This window comes from Triplophysa rosa, linkage group LG1, assembly GCF_024868665.1.
Source record: "Triplophysa rosa linkage group LG1, Trosa_1v2, whole genome shotgun sequence".
Lineage (NCBI taxonomy): Eukaryota > Metazoa > Chordata > Actinopteri > Cypriniformes > Nemacheilidae > Triplophysa > Triplophysa rosa.
The window spans coordinates 10957293-10977941 of record NC_079890.1 but is presented as its reverse complement, the minus strand read 5'-3'; the positions used below and the strand labels follow the sequence as shown (position 1 = coordinate 10977941).

General features: G+C 37.2%; 1 protein-coding gene across 2 annotated transcripts in view; it reads left to right on the top strand.

The window, feature by feature from the left end:
* The first annotated feature begins 13973 nt into the window (after positions 1 to 13973).
* The window catches only part of nlgn2a (neuroligin 2a), a 351369-nt gene continuing 344693 nt past the window's right edge, over positions 13974 to 20649 (top strand). For both annotated transcript variants that reach the window (XM_057337672.1, XM_057337666.1), the window contains exon 1: positions 13974 to 14887. The gene's annotated coding sequence lies outside the window, so the exon portion shown is untranslated. The remainder of the gene's footprint in view (positions 14888 to 20649) is intronic.

The window sequence follows — 20649 nt, the reverse complement described above, 5'->3', positions numbered from 1 at the left end:
CAATGATTAGACTGAAAAGTAACTCGAGTTACTTGAAAAAGAAAGTAACTCGAGTATTGATATGCAAATTTATAAAGTAACTGCGTTACATTACTCGTTACTATAAAAAAGTAATCTGATTACATAACGCACATTACTTGTAACGCGTCACCCCCAACACTGCACCTGGATGATGAGCGGCAACAGCGTGTTGCATATTAGGGGTGGGAAAAAAATCGATATGGCGATTTATCACGACATTTCAGCCCGTGAGACGTTATCAATACTCTGGCACAAAGTATCGATTTTTTTTCAAATACAAAAGATCTGGTGATTCATGTGATTTGTTTAATAATGGGTTTTTTTCTCCTTTTATTTCATTTATTTATTTATTTTTCTCCTTATTTGTTTGTATGTTTATGGTAAAAGAGACAATTATGTATGATTGCAACTCTTCTTAATTTGTGTCTTCAATAAAAACCTATTTGACAAAAAAAAGACGTAGAAACCCCTTTTCACTTTTGGCTCATAAAGGGACATCTTTTCAATGTCGTCAAAGACACAGAAAAGACATCTTTTGGACATATCTTTGCTCGGGGGTAGTAGGCTCAAGTCATATAACCAATCATTGGACATGTCAATCAAACATCAATTTAAAGAATTAGTAACACAGTAAAAATGCATGACATTAAATATTTTGGATGGGACTCGAGTGGACTCGGGAATAAGTCCAATTCCGAACATGTTCGAGTACGAGTTTGAGTCAAAATGCACACAAGTCCATGACAAGACCAAGACAAGAAAAATATGGTCTCGAGACCGAGTTCAAGACCGAGTCACGAGACTCAGTGGCGGTTCTAGACTACTGTAACTGTGAGGGGCCACTTATGCTTTTAGGGGACACACTAACATGTGTCATGATTAATTTTCAGTCATTTTTCACTGTCATGTATTACTGTTTTCTCTAAGTAAACTAATAAGCTAATAAAACAAGTTCAGCTCAAATTAATGTTCCATGGTCATTTATTTCACAACGCATTGTATATAGTAAAAATAACGATGACAACAATAATAACATTTAGGCACTTTTCTGCATCTTAAATGTACATACATACTGTAAATGAAAAACTACCCACAAACAAGATATCCAAAAATCAACTTAAGCAGTCATCTTAACATGAGTCACATTATCAGGTATTCCCTTTACACAAAGAAAAAAAACATGAATTTCAAAAATTTCACATGTGATATATGTGGTTTTGGCACACTTTCATGTGAATGCCATGTTAACTAAATACTCATGTAAAAACTCATGTTTTTCACATGGAATTTCAGGATTACAAAAGTTGTCTCTCTGCACAACTAAATCACCTTGTTGATGGGTCCTCTGTTCTATTGGACTTTCTTCATTCTCTAAGCTTTTGTGCATTTCTGACTCTTTTTCAGAAGCATCTTCTTTCTCCAGCCTTGACTGACTATTATCTTTAGTTTTCTTATTAAAAAAGGACATTATGTCCTTAGAATTTTTCTCTTCATTTTAACTGCAAATGGAAAATTATGAAAATATGTAAATGAAACCTAAAGTTCGACTCTCAAATACACCACAAGTAATATACAGGACAGTATAGAATAAACTGTATTGAGTACTTGAACTCTGCTACAGAGGTGGACAAAGTACACAACTTCCTTACTTATGTGAAAGTACAGATACTACTGGTCAAATATTACTCCACTACAAGTAAAAGTTGTAAAGACAGATTCTTACTTAGTAAAAGTACAGAAGTACGTGCTTTTAAAAGTATACTCAAGTATTAAAAGTAAATTTCCTTTATGTCAGTTGTGCATTGTTATATTGTCGTATACCTTATGACTCTGAAGCAGCCTACTGAATACACAGAGTAGCTCACAGTATCAGTTGTATTAAAGGAGTAGTTCACTTCAAAATTTGCCCCCATTGACTTTCCATAGTCATTTTTATTCCTACTATGGAAAGTCAATGGGGGCAAATTTTGCAGTGAGCAACTCCTTTAAGAGCTTTATGTTTAGCACATGTATGTTTAGTTTAGATATAATCCTGTATGATCATTTAGCCTAATTATCCTCATTAGCCCCCTAGGCCTATATGTATTTATGAGCAGTGTTCTTTTATTTTGTATATTCCCTTTACCAGGGTTTAGCAGGAATTTACCAGTAAGTAGTAAGGTTCTTGTAAATAGTCAAGTGTAGAACCCATGTTTTTGTTGGATTTATTACCATTTGTATTACCATAATTTAACTACAAACATAAACTATAGCTATATAATGAAACTATGGTATTTTTAGTTGTTGTGGTTTTACTAAAGATTATTAATTGGAGTATGGTTCCTATATAGAAAATGGTAAATTTGTGGATACTGTGGTTTTACTGCAAATACCATCCCTGCTGAAAAAAACAATGAATTTTTGAATTAGAATAAGATTTTTAAATTAAATTCCTCTTTGTAGTGTGTTTTGGGTTTTATTCCAATGGGATTTACCATCCCACCAATAGAATCCATCACATACAAATAGACAACAAGTATCCATAGTACAATTCCCATTATAACCATTAAATCCATTACATTTTATGTTGTATTTTGAGCAGAGTTCTAAAGTTTTTATTTCAGCAGGAAAACTTAAACTGTAGTTACTTCAGTAAAAACATCATTCATTTTCCAAATCGCTTTAAATGATATAGCAGCAGATCAGAAGTTAACACGCACGCGTAGCTCAAGGTGTAGATGCTTATTTATGCCGATCATTTTCATGACAATGTTTCAACGATCTTTGACTGATCGTAACCCACAGACGATTACACCACACTTTAACATGTGCCTTTTTCATCTTTTATTGTTCTATTTGCCTTTTTAGAGCGCTATCAACAATGTAGCAGCGCCTACGTTTACGTTAGTTTAGCGGGGAAGATCCCAGAGTTGCCAGATTTGCGTAAAAAAAATGCCAAATGGCCATTCAAAGCTTGCCGGAAAACCACGACCTTAGAAAAACTGAAATACTTGGCAACAGTAAAAAGTCCTGGCAGATCGCAAGCCAGATAAATTGCGCACACAGGAAACCCCGCTGCATAGAAACCATTTTCTACTTTTGGACCTTTTTATAAATGTAGTGGAGTAAAAAGTATGATATTTGTCTTTCAAATGTAGTGAAGTTAAAGTACAAGTACTCAGAAAAAATAATACTCAAGTAAAGTACAGATACTCAAAAAGTGTACATAAGTACAGTACTTAGGTAAATTTACTTCGTTACTGTCCACCTCTGCTCTGCTAATTCCTTGGGAATGACAGACCATTTATTTTAATTATAAGGCAAAAGTGCAGTTATCAAACATTCACCCCAATAAATGTAAGTTGCATTTGATCTCATTTCATTAACAAATAAAATTTCTTTAGTGTGTTACACGTTCTCTGGCAGCAGCTGATTCTTTGTATAGGCACGAGTCACGACTGCTTACTGTATATGTAGATTTAACACGCGCAACACCGGAAAATATAGGTCAGTATTTTAATATGATGCGAGAGCAATTCGAAAAACGATAAAAAGTTTGCTTTCGAATCGCTCTCGAGGTACTTTGATGTCATCGCCTGTCAGATGTTGCGGCGCCGCATCAACTCGAACAAGCCTATTGTTTGCGTCTTGCTTGCGTAATCTTCCTTTTGGCACACAAGCATCGTTACTGCCACTCGCAGGACCAACTGTGCATTGCACCCGAAATTGCTCGGTTGTGGTAAGAAATTCCAGAAACGATTCCTGATTAAGGGGGGCCAGTGGGGTTCCAAGTGTGCTGACACAGTGGCACTGGCCCTTAGAACTGCCCCTGACGAGACTACAACACTGCCATCATCTTTCAAACTAAGTCATATCATTCCTCTATCAAGCAGTGGATGGTATGCTGACGTTGTTTATAAGAGCTGTCAGTATGTAAGTTCATATTTTGCTTTAAATGAATGACTAGAAAAACAGCAGAGAACCGTTTGTGCACATTGAAACGGACGTTAGTCTAGTAATTCGTTTGGGGGTGTCATGGGGGAAAAGGGTATATAGATGTGAGTCCTCTTCTTTTAATGTCTCAGCCTTGGATGAACATTTGTTAAACTATTCACAGTGCCCCAAAAGTGCTGTTTTTACTAGACAAGCACCACTCTGAAAATTTAGTTTGAGTAGCACAAATGCACATAAAATTAATGGCATTACCACACTGTACAAATATGTCTCAACAACATCACAGTTTCAGACACAATTACATCATTGACATTTACATTTGCTCGACATCTTAGTTAATGATATAATTGTATTATAAATTGTCCTTCACTCAGTATGAATCCAGACTTTATTCACTTAAGGTTCAAATGCACTGACATATTTATGTCGCTGTAATGCCATGGCAACTTTCTAATTGTATCTGTCGGAGGACAATTTACATTCATTAAACATACGATTCCATTCGAGTATGTCACAAGCAGCGCTGAACCTGTCGTGACAGACGCTGCTACACTTATCAGACATTCTTAGTTTTGACAGGTGTCACCACGCAGTTCAAATGCTATTTTGGAGGCACTGAGGAGAGAGCTGTCAGTTGTCTGAATAAAACAAATTTGCCATCAGCAAGGTAATGAAAACCTCTAAACAAAAGTTAATGTTTAAAGATAGATAGCATTTTCCACCACCAACATCACCAATCTGTGAAGCTTCAACACCCAGGGTGTGAAGAGAAATATAGTCGCAAGTGTTGATAAGAAAGTGTGATGCTCACACATTTGAACACATGAAGAGTTGGTGAATTCTTTTTGTATGCGTTCTATTGGGTTCGTGTTGACTTCTTTGTGTGTGTAAAGTGCATTTGTAATGTGGTACCACCCTGTTGTTTAAGCTTTGCTTTGCATTTGTGAAATCGTGACTGGAGGTGAGAGAGTTGTTCTATGGAACCATTCGTTTTTTAAACATAAAGAAAAACAATTGGTTTGTGTGTGGGAGAGCCATTCGTAGAATCTCAGTGCTGCAATGCCATGTTTTTTTTTTGTGGTAAAAATGTTTGAAAACATTCACGGATGGTGACGAAATGATTGGAGAACCCAGTCTGATACACCTTCATTGGAATATAACACTTGATCTTAAACCCTATACTCATGCTCAATTCATGACTCTTGACACCATCTCTAGAAAGCTGCTGACCTCAAGGTGACCCTGCACTTATGGTCCCTCTCTCATCCAGCTGGACTGTAATTGTGCTGGGATCCAGATTGTGAATGTCATATGGTATGGATGTAAATGAAGGCCTGTTCTTCACAATAAAATTATAAGTAAACTGTAATGCCGGTAGTGTCTGAAACTCTCCTATAATAGTGCACTATATTGGTTGTCAGCCATTTTAGTTGTGTCTGATTTCAATCCCTACATTGACTTTTTTACCCACATTCTAAAAAATTATGGTTCTTAAAAGGTTCTTTAATGATGGTAAAGGTTCCATTTAGAACCATGTCTTCTGAAGAAACCCTTTTCAGCTGTAATGGTTCTTTGTATTGTGAAAGGGTTCTTTATTCCCGCCTTTTTTGGTTTAAAGTAAATCAGTTATTTAGAAGCTGCCTCCTGATTGGTTGTTTGTCCTGGATCAAAGTCCTGATTTAACAGTCCTGGCTGAGGTGCCTGCAGACTGATACACCCCACGGGTAAGCTTCAGACTGTTCTTAATCATATATTTAATGTTTTTTTATATAATTTAAGATATTATATGGTTATATCATTTATGGGAATCTGCTTTACCAATTATTTAGGATAATTAATATGTATATACTCTACTTAATATTTTAAACAAATATTATATTAACAATATTATCCTAGCATCAATCATTATTTACTTCTACTGGTTGAACTTCCATAAACCATTTTTCTAAAATATTTTCATGCACATTATCTTGATGTTTCCTCAGCAGTATGTTGTACAACTTGTATTTAGGTTTATTTATTAATATTTCAGAGTTTCGTATATGACCTTGTCAGTGTTGGGGAAAGTTACTTTTAAAAGTAACTAGTTACAATATTGAGTTACTCTATAAAAAAGTAACTATATGGTACTTGGGTACATTTTGTGGAAAGCAACTGAAAGTACTTTTTGCGATACTTTTGCGTTACTTTTTCTCACCTAACTGATGCTCATGCTTTCCAGACTTTGCTGTTCTTTAGTGTTTAACACTGTAATGCATTTAACAATCCTATATAGTCTATAACACAGTCTATCTTTATTTTCTTTAAAAAACACATTTCAAATATTTTCTGATCAGTAGTCCTCCACCTCATGAGAGCTCTGCCTGTTGACACTGCTAACTTCGGTGTCACTCTCCATATTTGTTGTGTTTGTTTTGACAGCGCAGCTAGTTGCACAACATGGTGAGCTTTTGGGATGGCAGAGTCGTTTCCAGTTGTATAACACTGTGTGGGAAAAGGAGGATTTTTGGCCGGCAAATATGGGTGTTTTTTTATTTAAAAAAGTAATATATAAGGGATATGACAGATCCTTTTTGCATTGCTGAGCACTTCGTTGAGCCAAAACAACTTGATAGTGTTATACGAAATTATGATTAATCTAATATATAATATATTACTAATAATATTATTTTGAGGGGAAAATTACATTTAACATATTATGTTGTATATATGCTGGTATTTGGTGAGGAGACTAACAGGTGACAGTTGTTTCCTCTCTTTCTCCCGTGCTCCGCCCACTCCCCAACCCGTCTTCTAACTGTGACCATGCCGATTTAAATCTGCAGATCTGTGCGTGCAGCACCACAAACAGTCGAACACAGCTTATGTTTACATTCACGAGGCATGAGACCATTGATTGCTGTTGCGTGTCATGACTTGCGCTAATTTCGCGATCTGAAAGTTGTCTAGTGAGCATGACCGGCATTTGCAGGACAATTGATTGCTGTTGCGACTCGTGACTCGCGCTAATTTCACGATCTGAAAGTTGCCTATTTAGCATGACCGGCATTTGCCGGCATTTTGTCCATGGTAGCGAGTGCAGCCACACTATAGCTCCGCATCTGAGCTAAGGCCTCCCATCGCTGTGTCAAGGGTTGCCAGATTTGCGTAACAAAAATGAAGCCATAACACTGCAGCACTGCAGACATGGCAACACTGCCTATGTCTGACTAGCGACTGTTTTTGCGCAAGCATGAGCGATCATGTCTACACTACTTTTAATTCAGAATTTCACTTTTGCAGTTTAAAAAATGTTCATATAAAGCAATGATTAGACTGAAACGTAACTCAAGTTACTTGAAAAACAAAGTAACTTGAGTATTGATATGTACATTTATAAAGTAACTGCGTTACATTACTCGTTACTTTAAAAGTACTCTGATTACGTAATGCATGTTACTTGTAACGCATTACCCCCAACACTGGACCTTGTGCTGTACTTATTTTTGTTTTTTATTTTTAATAAATTTGCAAAGCTGTCAAAAATCAGTTTTTTGTTTTGGCATTATTGTGCATGGAGTGTAGATTAATATAAAAAAAATAATCATTTAAAGTAGTTTAAGATAAGGCAGCATCATAACAAAATGTGAATAAAATGAAGGGGGATGAATACTTTTGCAAGCCACTGTATGAGAGTGACCTCTACACTAAGATCAGCTTGTTTTGTCTCCATGTCTCATCTTCAGGCTCTGGTTCGGCCTGATGCTCAAGGATGATGACCACAGCCATAGATGGAAAGTGGTGGGAATCTGCGATGATCATGGCCTGCAAATTTGAGCCCCATGCCAGACCCTACTTTTGTTTGGTCAGAAACTCAAAAACTAAAAATAATGGATGTGCCACTTAACACAGAAAACAATATAAGACTAAATCATTTTATTGCCTGTCTGACTTCTTGGCTGCACTGCTTGCTGTATAATCTTGCTGACCAGTTAACTTTAAATAGTAATCATGTATTTTTATAATTTTCCTGGTTATATACAGTGAGGGAAATAAGTATTTGATCCCCTGCTGATTTTGTAAGTTTGCCTACTTACAAACAAATGAAGGGTCTATAATTTTTATGGTGGGTTTATTTTAACTGATAGACACAGAATATTAAAAAAAATCAGGGGAAAAAAATGTTATATAAAGGTTATAAATTGATTTGCATTTCAGTCAGTGAAATAAGTATTTGATCCCCAAGCAAAACATAACTTTGTACTTTGTGGAGAAACCCTTGTTGGCAAGCACAGAGGTCAGACATTTCTGATAGTTGGTCACCAGGTTTGCACATGTGTCCGGATACATTTAGTCCACTCCTCTGTCAATCTTTAAGGTTTCTTGGCTGTCGCTCAGCAAATTGGAGTTTTAGCCTCCTTCACAGAGGTTCTATAGGACTAGGGTCTAGAGACTGGCTAGGACATTTAATGTGCTTCTCCTTAAGCCACTATTTGGTTGTCTTGGCAATATGTTTTGCGTCTTTGTCATGTTAAAGGCTCATCCATGACCCATCTTCAGTGACCTAGTTAAGGGGAGGAGGTTCTCGTCCAAGATTTTACGGTACATGGGCCCGTCCCTCAGCCCCTCAATGCGGTGAAGTCATCCTGTATACCTGTAGCAGAGAAAAAGCCCTAAAGCAGAATGTTTCCAACACTGTGCTTCTCTGTAGACATGATGTTCTTGGGCTCATAGTCAGCATTTCTCTCCCTCCAAACACAGGAGTCCATTTTGGTCTCACAGCAGTGCCAGCACTTTCGCCAAAGCCTTTTCTGAATCATTTTGATGTTCATTGTCAAACTTAAGACGAGCCAGGCGGGCCTTCTTGGGCAGGAGGACCTTGCGGGTGCTTCAGGATTTCAGTCTACTGTGGCATAGCGTGTTACCAATGTGTTACCAATGTTTTGCTTGCTAACTGTGTTCCCAACTGTCTTGAAATCATTAACAGGCTTCTTCCGTGTAGTTCTGGGCTGATCTTTAACATTTCTCATGATCATCTTTACCCCATTGGGGAAATATTGCAGGGAGCTCCAGAACAAGGGCATTTGATAGTTATTTTGTATATCTTCTATTTCCAAATAATCACACCAACAGTTGTCTCCTTCTCACCAAGCTTCTGTCTGTAGCCTATTCAAGGTTTGTGCAGGTCTCCAATCTTGTCGCTGACATCCTTTAAAACCTATTTGGTCTGGACCATGGTGTTGGAGAGGTTGAACTGGAAGATACAGATTCTGTTGGCAGGCATCTTTTATATACATAACAAGCTGATTTAGGAGTACTTTCTTAAAGTGACAGGACTAATCTGTGGTCCATATAGGCACATAACCAATCTGTGGAGCCAGAATTCTTATGTTTTGCTTGGGGATCAAATACTTATTTCACTGACTGAAATGCAAATCAATTTATAACCTTTATATAACATTTTTTCCCCCTGATTTTTTAAAATATTCTGTGTCTATCAGTTAAAATAAACCCACCATAAAAATTATAGACCCTTCATTTGTTTGTAAGTAGGCAAACTTACAAAATCAGCAGGGGATCAAATACTTATTTCCCTCACTGTATATACTTTTATTTCTATACATTTTTGTTCTCACAATTCTACTGCTTTTGTGCTAAAATGGGCTAAAACTTATTTCTTTACTTTTTCCTATGTCTCTGTTTAGGGCTAATATGTTTTTTTTTCTGTAAAGCAGCTTTGCAACAATGCAAAATTGTGAAAGGTATTAATATGTACAAATATATTGAATGTTGCATGACATGTAATGATGTGACCAGTAGGAAGTAAAAATATTACTTGATTTACATGTCTTGCTTATTGTTTTTATAAGGTAAAATGGAAATAGAAAATCATAAAATCTATAAAAAAATTAATGAATTAATTAATAAAAATAACTAAATTAAAACCCCTCCTGTTTTCTGATAAAGATGGGGTTCTTTATAGCGCCACTGAGGTTCTATATAGCACTTTTCAAGGCAGGGTTCTTTATGGAACCTTATAAAAAGGGTTCTGGTATTGTTACAAGCCAAAGAACTCTTTTTTTGGTACTATTTAGAACCATTTTTCTTAAGAGTGCAGTGTATGATTTCAGAGAACATCAGATGTTTCCAGAGCACTGTTTTTAACTCTTGTCAATTAAAGGAGCAATGTGGAGAATTGTAACCAACCGCGTACTCCACCCCTCCCTTTCGAAGCACTATACGGCAACTTTGCAGAAGGAGATATCATATTTACATGCTCTGTAGACCAGTTTGTCCGTTTAGAGCTATACTGTATAAACAACATGGCGAATTCCATGTAAGGGGACCCGCGGTGTATGTACTGTATATAGAAATATCTCATTCTAAGGTAATTAAAACATACCGCTTCATTATATAAGGTCTTTATACACCTCTGTATATTGTATTTCATTTCTGTCAATAGATCCTCCAAAAAATTAAACACTGGACCTTTAAATACATACTAATACAATAAATGTGTCAAATAAACAATAAGAAAATGTTTTTTACTGCACAACACAATATCTAAGGGCACATTTATGTTAAAGGGCAGGAATGATGTTCATGATCAAAATGTCCAAAACAGTACGGTATTTACCGAATTTGCTTACACAGTTTCATTCACTTCTCTTTCAGTGGACTTAAATGTAATTCACTATAGGGAATAATGAATGAGTGAACAAGGGAACAATGTTGAACACTGCAAATTTAAAATCAGCTAGTGAGGCTGCAGTCTTTTTGAATGTTTATGCTCATAGTCCTAGCAACAAAGATTCGGCTACACCCTCTTTATGAAAAGAGAACTAATGGTACATTTCAGTCTGACCTGACCCCTTTGAGGACTTTATCAAGCAAGATAAAAGCTATTTTTTATGCACAGATATACACAGAGTGTGTGAACCTCGTTATGGAATATATAAGGAAACTTCAATGTTCAAGTTGTCCCTACGTAGGTTGTTCTGTTCAAAGAGTGAGAAATGAATGCATAAGGTTTAAATCACAACAGTGGTTCAATATCAATGCCTAGGAAATAGGGACGATTCTCTCTACAGTATATGATGAACAAAAATGTAATAATAAAAATTTGTTAATAATTATTGCTGCAGATGATATTGATCAAAAATGAAATCATCAAAATATGATTATGCCCACAATAAAACATTTTCTTTATTCAAGAACTATCATATTTTTTATATATATATAAAAAATAGATGTATACTGTATGTATGCGTTTGTGCACAGTTAAATAGATACAAGTACAGTCATTTGTAAACATGTATGCTTGTGTGAATGTCCATTTGTCCCTCAGCTTTTCATTGCCCCAACATCTCTGACATCACTGAAGAATCTTATAAGACACTTCAAAGATTCTGGTCACTACAGAGAATGAGACAGATCAAAGTACCACTGCATGAGAGAGAGAGAGACCATTACATAAAATATTTCTTTATCGAATGTGCTGATACCTAGATTTCCTTTCTGATTGCAATGACCCCCCCAATGGGCAAAAATTGTGTATGTGTGTGTGATGCATGCTTGTTTATTTGCTTGTGTGTGTTGCAAATATAAAAGAAATATAAAAGAGATTGTTTGACAACATTAACTCTGGCTGTGCAAAGATGTCAGTGTTGTCTGTGTGGCCCATTACCTTTGATGGCTGATCCTTATCCACTGAGAATTGTCAACCTCCCCCCACTCTGCCCCCTCACTTGTTTCAGAGGAGAGTGGACATGTGAAACAAAGGTAATATGTCTCAGGGACATCAGGCAGCTTTGTTTCTGTCTGGGGTAGTTTCTTTCTTGTCACCATCTTGAGCAGTATAAATCACAGTCAACCATACCTTATATTGCCTCCCAAACCTATTTGCTCCTTTCATGTCATCCATTTAAATCCATCTAACATCCTCTTCCCCTTGTCCTTCATGTTTTTTCCTTGTTTTTTTCACTGATAATCAGTCATTGCATGACTGTAAAAACATTTTGGCAAAAAAGCCATACTGTCACTACATGATTTTTCAACACAAGTATAGAGAATGACACAGTTCCCACAGTTATCCTGGAACAATTTAAGCTTTAATTATTTTTCCAAATAAAAAAATTATAATTTTCCTCAAAGATATAGATTAGAGAAAGGTTTAGAGCTTTGGGAGGTCATGTTTAGAATATCACAGGATGTCTGTAAAACTGAAAGCATTGTTAGTGTTCACACCTTAGAGGCCAAAGTTCACCGTTATGGTCCTGTACGTACATTCCTGTACACACTGCACTATTGTGTCCCTTTATATTTATGTTAGCACATGCTGGATCTGGTATTGTATTGTAGATAAATGATTGTTGTATGTGAAAAGTTCAGGGAACTGCCTCTGTTGTTTGTGGAGTGTATGGACTTGTAAGGTGTGATACTGACCAAGTTAGGCCAGAAGTGTCCCCCTCCTGCTGCGAGAAGCAGGACGAATGAGTCCCTCCTCTGCCCACAGCAGATGTTTCCATTCATTTAACAGATTTAGACACACCTGCTGTCTTCAGCTTCAGTTCAAATTATGGTGAGACCAGCCTACATTAAGTTCTCCTCAGAAGATCTGTTTCATAATGAAGTGGATGCTTCAACTTATTCAAGTCTTTTCACAACATTCTTGTGAAGTATAACTGAACATTCCCTGAATATACTGCTGCTTTCACATTAAACGACCCCGAAGACCTCAATAGTGAGGTAAATCTATCTCGAATATATATATCGAATGAAAACCCCGTTAATAGGACCTAAAGCATATTGCACATAATGCTATAAAAACCATAAATAAACACTTAGGTCGGTATATGATCATCATGTTTATATTAAGCGGGTTTCCATCACTATGGTTTTAAAAGCATTTTGAAGTTTCGCATCAGAAACGAGTGATGGAAACGCTAAATTTCGAATTAAAAACCCTTAATTCGCAAAAACGTTTTTATGTTCGTTTGAGGTGGTTTTTCATTTTTAAGGGCTTCACCGCAGCGCAGCACAAGCAAGGCAGGTGCACACAGCTGTGTTTTAAAGTTTGGTAAGCGATCAAGTTTATTGAAGCGCTGTGCATTTTCATGTTAATAGTTTTGATAAAAGTAATTTCAAGTTTAAACTGCGTTTAGAAGCAGACAACGCTATTCAACGCTATATAGTACTGCTGGTCCTAACACGTCTCTGCTGGAAAGTCTTTATAATATTAACACAGGTCCTAGCTCCTCTTTTTGTACTGTGGTGGCCACCGTCATGTCTGGACTGAGAGATTCGTTGCAAATCTATAGTACAACGCTAGTGGCTGCTGTAAATCAAAAACTGCGCCTTTAAGTTTGGTGATTAGGCTAAAGACAAATAGTAGGCCTATTTTTTAGTTTTCGATTTACTAACAAACAAAAATTACTCGCTTAACTATATTTGTTTTCATAGCCAAATTATTTATGATTTATTGTAGATGTGTGTCATCACTACAAGGCTTTTACGGCATTGTTTCTGCCTTTTGTTCACACAGGGTGCTTTCTGGGACTGATCCCGTTAATGTTACTAGGTCCAATTTCCGGAATCACTTTTCGGATCAATCCGGGATGCGTTTGTGTTCACACAGAAGGCACTCTGGCAATTTTTTGGCAATTTTCTTTGATCAGCGGTCTGTGTGAATGGGGTTACAACTTTAAAGATATTTTTATAATTTGTTAATGATAGTACTTGGTATAGCAGCACTGTATTCATAGTGCTCCAGTAATGCCAAATGTTAAGAGTCGAAGGTGAGCCTTAACATGTTCCTGAAATCTTTAGCACAAATGGCACTGTTTGCTGACACCAACGATTATTAGTGGCAAAAATATGATGTTAGCATAAAAAAGGCATGTTTCCATCATAACGAACGAACGATATAAAACACCAGTCTGAACCGTGAAAGAAAGCCAGTGATGGATTTGGTGCTTCTGCCACTTTAATATGTCCTGACGTCATCGTGATGCAGAGCTGAAGATGACCTCGTGCTGAAGGAAGGAGAGAGAAATCTAACGTGTTTTTTTCGTAATAAAATTCACATTTGGTGTATTGAGAGCATCGCGGCCAACATCACGTCGTAATATGGTCGTCTGCTTGAAGCGTTTACTTTCGAAATGCATCGTAAAGGAATGCGCGGATGCTGAGAGGCCGGTGTGTGGAATGCGCGCGTTGTCACAGCGACAGAGCGACTTGGATACAGAACGTCACGGAATGAACGTGAGCGCGCCTAGGAAGAAAAGAGAGATAGCGAAATGAGCGCGCGCGCGCGAGGAGAGCGAGAGAGACGGGTAATCAAAAAGCACAGCATCTCTTCCAATGCTAAGGCTCCCGGAATAACGGGACCGCTGTAACATTCGCTGTCTCGGAGCACTGGAGCCGATGGTGAGCACCATGACCACCTAGCAGGACTGAGATGCTAAGGATGCCGATAGATTCACTTCAAGTCAGTGTGTAAAATCAGCTTTGGTTACCGGGACTATCTGAAAATAGTAATATATGTCAAGACAATGCTGGTTAGACACTTAGAAGATAAAAACAAGACGCGAATTAATCTTCGATATGCTGGGATGGGAAAGACAAGCTGTCGTCTGCTAACACCAATTTCAAAGGACAAATTCAGCTAGACTTAATTTACGTAACCTATACTTTGCGTAAATCGAGCAGCGCACGTACGCAGTTCTTCATTTCAACCGTTTTATTCTTAATGTTTCCGATGTCAGTAGAAATAGTGAAACATTTACAGCTGTTCTCGGACAACGGAGAATATAGTAGGGTTTTTCAGAGTGTCTGCATATAAGAAAATGCAGCTCATGCTGATGGAATTGCCCTGACAACAGAAAAAACGAGGAAATACCCACAGATCTCCTTATAAATTAACCGCGGATTTCTGCCTGCTGGTCATACCCAGGTAAGAACATTTATGAGTTATAATATCAATGAAGTCTGTAGTGTTTCAACGAAAATGATTTGTTTTTATTCAGTAGGATTTTTAGTTAGAATCAACCAGCACAGGTTAAACACATCATGTGTATCCTATTGCATGTTATACATATACATACACATATGATATCATTGTTTGGCTTTTTTGGGAAAATGATATGATCATTTTTGTCATTTGATGTGTGTATTGTACTGTCCAAGCAACCTGTTCTGCACGCACCTGCTTTTCCGAGCATCAGGCGCTTCATCCGCGCGCGTTTGAACTGGGGCAGTACGGGGACGCGCGAATGCTGCTTTCACACATTATGTGTAGAGAAAAATGAAACATACCCATTGACCCATTTTAATACGCCAAGCAGTAAAAAAGATTAATATCTCTGGCTTATCTTCTATTCCTGAGTAACACCTGTTTGAAACATTGTCAGCTTGTGTGGTTCTTGAAAATATTTGAAAGTGTTTTGTGACGTCAGAAAAAGAGAAATTGTCAGATAATCACTTTGTATCCGATCTAGCTCTGTCTTTCTAATTCTCACACACACATTGGAACATAAACCTAGCACCATTTATCAAAGAGGAATTGCTGGTTCACTGATGTACTGAACATCAGATGGGAGGAGAGGTCGAAGCAAGAGCTACCACACACACATACACAGTCGAAAAGAATGGGCCACATTTATATGCTATCCTGGTGTGGCCATTCCAAACCTAGTGGATAGCAGAATTGAGAGAAAACAGAAGCTCTCTGTTCTGTGAATGGGGTATGCTGAGCTCTCTCTTGCTCGAATAGCAGATATGGCATGTCATTTAGGAGCTGTGTATGTTAGCAACTGTGACGATCCTTATGTTGTGCTGATTTGTTACTAGTGTAGATGTAGTGAAAACTTATTGGAAAGTGCTGAAATGCCATATTAACAGTGTTTATGTTGGACTCTCTGTTTTGCACCGAGCAGGCTATATGTGTCTTCAAAAGCATATGTATTATTATTGACACGTCATTTCTGCTTTGCTTGTGTTGGCAGCAGACAGCCTGTCTCGATTATTCATACAGAAGCAGTCGATCAGTGAGCTCTTATTGATTTCAATGGACTGTTTGAAGATGGAGAGACAGGAGTCCTTGTCACCAGAGGATATATGAGTGTGTGTGAGCATGTGTGTAATGCCTTAGTGGCATATAGAGTCAGTGATCTCACTGGATGGAAAACCCAAGCATATGAGTGTAGGTGCACACACAACTGTGTGTATGTGTGATGGTCTCTTGCCCTGTAACAGATGGGCTGGACTGAGCCAGAGAGAGAGTTGGACAACAGGCTCTTGAATTTCCATGTGTTGCTGATTTCACTGTAATCTAATGCTGAGATTGTGTACACCATATTTACCTCAGCATATTGTTTTTCTGTGTGCCCGGAATCTGTTCATTCAGAGGAATTTGATGGATTTGTTTATGCTTGGATGGAGCTATGGTGTGTATGTGCGTTGCATTGTTATGGAAGCATTAAGATGGGAGATAAAAGGTAGTTTTGTCAAAAGGTCAGATTTGATGGTTTCTCTTGGTTCACGTCATTTCCATCAGCTTTTGTGGGGGGGGGGGGGGGGGGGGGGGGGGGGGGGGGCTTTGGTCTGCTGAACCAGGCATTTAGTGGTCTTAGATCAGAGCCGTGTGATGTTCTGATGTAAGGGATAGAGATTGAAATGATAAAGGTAGGATTCTCTCACAAACTTGTGTGCAGAGTCACATGGACCTTAAATCAGTGAGCAACTCTCATAGATGTTTTCATATTAGGATTATGATATTTTCTAAACCGCCACTTACAAAAACCTGTTGATGACATTATTAGATTTAAAGCAAAACATTATTAGGCCGATTTGTGAGCTTTTCAATGTATTCACAGTATTGCGCTATTTTTTTATATGCTTCAGTGGCGGCGTTTCACCAAAACCTAGGGAATGGCAAAATTTCCTGTGGCCAACAACAACATTCCAAAGTCACGGAACCATAAATTATTCCACATCATATCTAACAACAAAATGTGTACAAGAATCCACGAAACTGAAAGAATGCACAAACATGCAAAGAGACTAATAGATTCCCCTACCCTCATACCGTTTAAAATTGTTATGTGACTGTTAAAATAAAAAATAATGATTGCCAATTTATTGCCATATGTCGTTCTCTTTTCGGAGCGCCGTCAATCAAATTCATTCCACTTGAGGTATGCCTAATTAATAAAACTCCATTCTGCGTTTTAGCATCCATTCCACTCTGCTCATTCAGAGTCCAGTCCATATAAACTCCATTCTGTTTCGAAACAGCAAGGTAAACAAATTATTGTTGTACATTATACATTAAATACAATAATAATAGAGTGTAAATAATTATATTTATTAAAATTATTAAACTTTCATTTAATTGAACGGACCGGAGTCAATTATTCCGCTTATACTGTACCACTGTTACCACACTACAGGGCATTGTTCAAATATTGGAAAATTGGAATTGAAATATTGGAATGTTTCTTGGCGAAGTGATATGGAACTGTCATGCAGTCAGCAGACCTGGAACACCTTCATAGGTGTGCGATTAACTGAAAGTTAATGCATACCCATAGAACGTTTGTCAACCAATCAGATTGAAGCATTCAACAGCCCCGTGGTATAAACTTTATTATTAAACACCTGTTAGCCAGTTTTTCAAATAGTTTCTTCATTTTGTTGAAAATAAATGCCTGTATGATCTAATATGTGAAAATGTAGATGAGCGAGTTTGGCTAAAGGGGGATTCGAACCTGCATCGTGATAGTGACAAAACTACTTGTCATGCATCTTACTCACTACACCATTTATACTGTTGGTGTGAGAGTGCTGGTTTTACACTGTAAAATACACATGCTTCCGACACCCATGCTAAAAATATACAGCAGTCTAAAATATTTTGATTATCTTTAATGAGCATCATTATGCACACTTTGTTTCCACTGTTTTGTCTGAATGCTAGGGTATGGCAACTGCCATAAGCAATCACTACATTTGTAAAGATAACAATTGGTCCTCACAAACCTGTGAACACACACACACACACACACACACACACACATATATCCTGGCGTTTGTCTGATCATGCATCTCAGAGCTTTAAGTCAACGCTGGCCATCATGTCAGCACTCGGCAGCCATTTTAATGAGATTTGTGTCCTCACAAGGGTGTGATGGTCCTCCTGTCTCCTCTGGTTTGTGTTTGCCTCTCTCCCCCGTCGGTAGATTGTTCCAGTTTTTTAATTCACAGCACCTCACTTATCTCTTTCTCATGGGCTCTCCTTTTAAGGTTAGAGGAAGGTCAGTTGCTCAAAAGAGTCTTTCATGAAAACATGCACATACACCGTAGTGTGTTGTCAAACAGACCACTAAAGAGGGCAGAGTGACTTGGAAGACATAAAGAAAGCATTGGATACACATGTAGACCTAAACAGACACATTTACATATACTTCCTTTAGTGTGTGGGGCACCTGTTGAGCTGGTGATAATAATTTGAACTTTCATGCCCGGTTTTTTACAGACAAGGCTTAAGACTAGTCCCAGACTAAAATGAAAGTAAAATGAAAGCTGTCTTAACTTAAAATGAATTGTCCTGACATAGCTTAAAATATGGAATTGCCATTGTTTTGTCTCAAGATGCACACCAGTAATGTTTTTATCTAAGGCATTTCATTAAAAATGACTTAAATATCCTAATTTAACTAAGGCATAGTCCTGGCTTTAGCTAAGCCTTGTCTGTAAAACTGGGCCTCAAAGTGCTTCCAAAAAGACGTATTTGCACATTTCAAATAAATGTATTGCAGGTTTTTCAGCTCCGCAGAGCATGTCAGACAGGGTGGATAAGCCCACCCAGCGCCAGCGGGCACCTTGACTTCAAATTGACATAAAAAAACAGGTCAAAAATGCAAATCAGACTGATGTCGAAAATTTGACATCCACTTGACATCCACACACTGATGTCCTTTCGACCACCAAAACACACCCACAATTTTGCACTTCATCAAATCACCATTATTGTGATCAGTGTTTGCTTTAGTTGGGCTCTTGACTCTTTTTATATCATTAAGTCACTTCTCCTCTTTCAATCGTTTTCTTAATACAAACACTTTTGTTTTGCTAAAGAATGAGAAAATTTGAGAAGGTTTAGATGTAGTTGTTTGCTTTAAGTGACAAGTATTGATCAGCAATAAAGTTCCGAAGCTTTTTTTAAGTAATGATCCTGTTAATGTTATCGTTCCCAAATGCAAGTATTGTGACATTTTTTTTTTATGGGCACACTTGGACATCAACATTCATCACACAAACCTCATCAATGGTGACAAACAATCATGAATGAGTTTTGTACTAGGATGTTACCCAGAATGCATTGTAGCATGAAGGTTTCTTTTGTTAATAGTCACCATTGTTGATTTTCATACGCTGATTCTTCATGTGTAATTGATTCAGTTTGTTGACAGTTGTTAAGTACATGAGAGTCATAACATGGTTTAAAATCACACCTATTTTCACATCACTAACACAACACTCTTTATTAAATTATTTAATTATACATTTTTTATAATAAATTTATTAAAAATAATTTAATTTCTAAATTATTTAGGTAATTTTCATATGTACTATAAGAAACATGAATTGCTGAAAAATCTCAAGAGCCCAATTAAAGTAAACACTGATCACAATTACGGTGGGTTGTTGAAATAATTTTTTTTTACTACATATGTGCATTGACCAGCTTTTTTGATGTAAAAGTTTGATGTCAAATGGACATCAAGTTTTTAATGTCAATCTGATTTGCACTTTTGACCTGCTTTTTGACATCAATTTGAAGTAAATTTTAAGTTTTGTTTGACGCCAATTTCAGGTCTTTTTACTGTAACATCAAGGTGGCCACTGGGCAAGACAACAGCAGCCGGAAACAGATTTCCAAAGCTGCTTCGTTGTTTAATAAATTCAGTGTTAAGGAGCCAAAAAATATGAACACACAGGCAGGGGTTACGTGAATTTGTTTATTGTGGGTGTTTGAAAAACTGTTTAAAAATGCGGTGGTTAATTCATCTAACCCTTTCTGTTTAATTCCAACCATCTGTTCAATGGAAATCATAGGTTGCAACGAGAATTTGTGCTTTGTCAAATGTAAATATATTCTTTATTTTCCGCTGTTAAATATTAAATATCTTTTAATTGCATTTATATGCACTAATGTTCTGTTGGCCATCACCCATTTCATCATGTGACCAGCACAACAAGGGCACTGCTTGTCTATAGCCTCATTTTCTGATGTTGAAGGGATTTGAGTTAATGCACAGGGCATGATGACGCTCTGATAGATTAGTAGATTTATTATGTAAGAGACACACACAGACACATGCATTTGTACTTTCATACTTCCATAATCGTTTTCTGTAAACTTTCTGGGATATGACTAGTAACATTTGTTACAGTTCAGTCTTAAAATAGGCATTTTGCAAAAGGATGACATATCAGTGTGACAGGTTAAAAATGCATGAGTGTATTAGTAAACTTTCTGTTGCTGTTCACACACACGGAATGAAGTTATTACTGTGTGCAGAAACAGCTTTTCTGTAGCCCAGTGGTAAGAGCATGGTGCTATTAATGCCAAGGTCATGGGTTCGATCCCAGGGATTGCACATACTTGTATACAAAAACAAATACGAAACAAATGTATAGTATAATGCTATG